This window comes from Rattus norvegicus, chromosome 15 (genome assembly GCF_021556685.1).
Source record: "Rattus norvegicus strain SHRSP/BbbUtx chromosome 15, alternate assembly SHRSP_T2T, whole genome shotgun sequence".
Classification (NCBI taxonomy): domain Eukaryota; kingdom Metazoa; phylum Chordata; class Mammalia; order Rodentia; family Muridae; genus Rattus; species Rattus norvegicus.
The window spans coordinates 26063212-26067500 of NC_141548.1; positions in this window are offsets into that span (position 1 = coordinate 26063212).

Consider the following 4289-nt stretch of genomic DNA (forward strand, 5'->3'; position numbering starts at 1 on the left):
AAGAACCCTCTGTACTATCCGAGGAGAACAGAGCCAAGTTTTATCTTCCCAGAAAATGTACTTTCTGCCTGGTGGTCATCCCGGGCTGAGAGCCAGGACATGAGGCAAAGGGATTTGTGCACACCTGGTACCTCCCACATGGGTGGCCGATGATGCTTCACCGTAGCTGAAGTCCGGTCAGTTCAGCTCACAGTCCCTCATCTGGTGAGGGTTTGGGAGTAGCTGTTAAAGGGGCAGTCTTTTCTTGAGTTTAGTCTTGATGTCTTCTGCCATGATGATGACCCCAGAGCAGCACGAGCTCCACGTGATGCTTCCCAAAGATCCAGAACCCAGTTTCCCATCAGAAAAACATGTAGGTATTTGTGGCAGAGTGAATAGGGAAAAACCTTCACATGGACCGTAACTCAACTTCACGCATGGGTTTTTGTTTGTTTGGGTTGGGTTTGGGGGTTTGGTTTTTGAGATAGGGTTTCTCTGTGTAATAGCCCTGGATGTCCTGGACTTGCTTTGTAGATTAAGCTGGCCTCGAACTCACAGAGATCTGCCTTCCTCTGCCTCCAGAGTGCTGGGATCATGCGCCACCATGCCTGGGACATGCATAGTTTTTCTTTTCTCTTCGTTCTTTCTTTCTTTCCTTCTTTCTTTTTTAGCAAAAGTTTGCATCCAATTTCTTCCTTCCCTCCCTCTCTCCCTCCTCCTCCTCCTTCTCCTCCTCCTTCTCCCCTCCTACTTTCTCCTCTTCTTCTGCTTCTTCTTTCAAGATAGACTATTTTTGTGTGTAGCTTTGGCTGTCCTGGAACTTGCTCTGTAGTCTGGGCTGGCCTTGAACTCACAGAGACCCATCCACTTGCCTCTGTCTTCTGAGTATGGGATTAAAGGTGTAAACCACCACTGCCTAGTCCACTTTATTTATTCTTTTTTTTTTTTAAAGATTTATTTTATTTATAGAGTACATTGTAGCTGTCTTCAGACACACCAGAAAAGGGTATCAGATCCCATTACAGATGGTTGTGAGCCACCATGTGGTTGCTGGGATTTGAACTCAGGACCTCTGGAAGAGCAGTTGGTGCTCTTAACCGCTGAGCCATCTCTCCAGCCCACCACTTTATTTATTCTTATCTAGGTGTATGTATATGTATCTGTGTGTATGCCACATGTATACAGGTGCTTCTGGGAGCTAGAAGAGGACACCAGACGCTCTGGAGCTAGAGTTACAGGCTCTAACCTGTGAACTGCCTGATGTGGGTGCTGGGAATCGAACTCAGGTCTCCTGTAAGAGCAGTAAGTGCTCTTAACCACTGAGCCATCTCTCAGCCCTCTGTCCAATTTCTTAGCCTTTCTGTTTGTTTTTGTTTTGCTTTTTTGAAACATGGTCGTACTATATAGCCCTGGCCGGTCTATAACTAACTGTGCAGACCAAGTTGGGCCTCTAACTCATAGATACCCACATGCCTCATCCTCTTTAGATTAGAGATATGCACCCTGTATCTGGCCTTTCTTAGTCTTTCTGGATCAACCGTTCTTGCTATCACACCACTGTTTTGATTTTGTGTTTTATGCTTTCCTGTCCACTCCCCGCCCTTATTTAGGTGACAAGATGTTTTAAGGGGCACATCTCAATCCATGCTTTTTAATCCTAACATGTGAACCCAAACTAAGGCCTCCTCGCATTGCTACAGTATCTTTCGTTTCTACTTGTGTCTGGGGCGTTTTCACCCTGACATAGTCTCCACCATGAACTCTGACATGGTGAGGACCCGCGGGAGGTGGAGGAATGGATTGGTATTCCTCTTATGTCATAGCTGACAGAAACGGACACTCTTAGCAGAGAGAATATGCTCATGAAAATGCGTACATCAGGAAAAAAAAACTTCCCTAAGTGGCCAGTGGACAACTTAAGTTTCTACTGAGTTTGCGCCAACTCGTTCTTGTAAAGATAAGAAATGGAAAGAGAACCGTTGGTTCAAGTGATCCCGTACGCCACTCATTTACTTCCTGGGAAACGAAAGGGGATAAAGTAAGACTTTCTGGTTATTTCAGGGCCTCTCCCCTGCTCCCCCTCCACCACACTCCCCTCCCTGAATCAGACATTTCAGAGTAAGAAAGAAAGGCACTTTGTGTTTAAGGTTAATCAAGTTTCAGTACAATTTTTTTTTTTTTTAACAAGCTAGAATCACAGTGATCTTTTATTGTTGCTCTGATGTGTGGCTGTTGAAATCCTCAGCTGTGATAAATTAAGCTACTTATTAATCTAATTATCGAACATTCATCCTCGAAACTTTCATGTGACTTGAAAAGGCTATTCAACCTTTTCCCTCCCCTCCTAGAAAGGGCTCAACCTTGCACCAATTAAGATCATTCTGAAGTAAGGCTTTATAAAGCTTTCCCTAATCACCCAGTGGAACACAGAACAGCGGCATCTAACTCAGAGCTCTGGGAAAAAGTTGAGCATTCTTTTCTGTCTGCCAACTTTTATGGTTTCATTGCGCTTGGAGGAAGCCTTGATTTTACTATTTGGATGTTCTTTCTCTGACCTCCAAGTAAAGTCCGTGTAATTACTGAGCAAATAAAGTTGCAGCATGTGTTTTAAAAATCAATTGCCACCCCTGGGCTATAGAAACATTAACAATGCACAGATTTGCTGGAAAATGCTAGCCCCGGCCATACGAACTAAACCCCGTACTGTATGTGTACAATGCAGAAGTTCTGACCCCTAAAGCACATATTTGCTATGCAAATTTTTAAAAAGGGTTTCTGCTAGGACTTACCCATTGATATTAAAATGTCCCTGTCCTAATATAGGTTCAATTTAGGATTAAAAATATGTTGCAAATGTATCATATCTTAAACATCCATTCATTGCCAAATGCCCTACTTCTTTTTCCATAAATGAGCGCACAAATGGGGCTGTTTTACATTCAAATTAAACTAGCTATTAATTTGAATGCAAAGCAGCTCAACGTACAGGATGCAATTTCAATGACAGGTTTACCCCAAGACCGAAGAAACAGGGAAAGAGTCAACACGGGTAAGTCCAGGCACTTTGTCCTTTCCTCTCGGTGCCTTGGCAAACTTGCTCGCTGGGAACAGTTTTTGAAGTGAAGATTAAAAGGGCAGAATTAGGAAGTATAATTGCATTTTATTGAAACTCGAGAAATCAGGAAGACAAAAAAAAAAAAAATCCAGCAGGAAACTTTTAGGGAGACATGATGTGCTGTCATCATCATTAAAAGATAAAAGTTCCATACTGTTTTTATCTGTTTACTTGGAAGCAATCCAGCCTTCGCAGTTATGCAGGAAACAAAAAAAAAAAAAATACCGGGGAATGTAGGAGTAATTATTAAAACTGTGTGATTTGTTATCTTGGCTACTGTCTTTCCAAATGGTAATGCGATATCAGCAGCTGCAGACGGTCCTGCTTTCCCTATTAGTAAACAAGTACTTTGGAGACCTGTGTGGGGCACTTTAAGCTCCCTACTCCCTAAAGTGCTGTCAGGCTTAACTACTAATCCATGGTATTTCAGAGCACTGGAAATTCATCTTTATAAAACCTGAACAAAAAAGGAAAAAAAGCCTGGAGGGCATGAGCTCCCTCTGGTGAGACAAATGACATGTTCATTTATTAATGAAACAATAACCCTGGAAAGAGGATCAAAGCATATCCCATCCTCACTTCACAATCCCCAATTTTCTCAGGCCAAACCATTTAATTGAGCCATGACAATGGAATACTTAATTGTCGCCTTAAAGTTTCAAAGCAGCGACTTCTTCAGCATCAGTGTGAATCTCAGAATTCTTCTCCAACCATAACGCAGTCAGGCTGGAGCCGGTGGAATGCGATTCACCTCAACGTTCGTTCGTTCTGTCCGTTCATTTGGGAGCTCAGCTGGCGGTCAAGGTGTTTCTGAGACGCGCTTGCAGTGGGCACCGCAGACACATCTGGCTGCATCTTCGCCCTTCGTAGGTGGCTTCCGCGTGATGGGTGAATAAGACTCAGGGTCCTTCTGGTCCGGAGAAGCCAATCCCAGGATTTGGAAGAGCAAAGAGTCTGGGACTCGGAAGCATAGAGCCAGCAGCCTGCTCTGGAGCATATGCAGTGGAAGTGGCAACCACCCACTCTCCCTGGGTTAGTCAGCGCCTGTGTTTGCGAGCGGTCCCATGTTTAAGTACACTTAAAATCATAACAAATGCTGAGCCTGGAGGTGCAGGCCTCTAATTCTAGCCGGGGCAAAGGATCACAAGTTTAAAGCCTGCCTGGACTGCAAAGAGAGTTCAATGCTAGTTTGGGT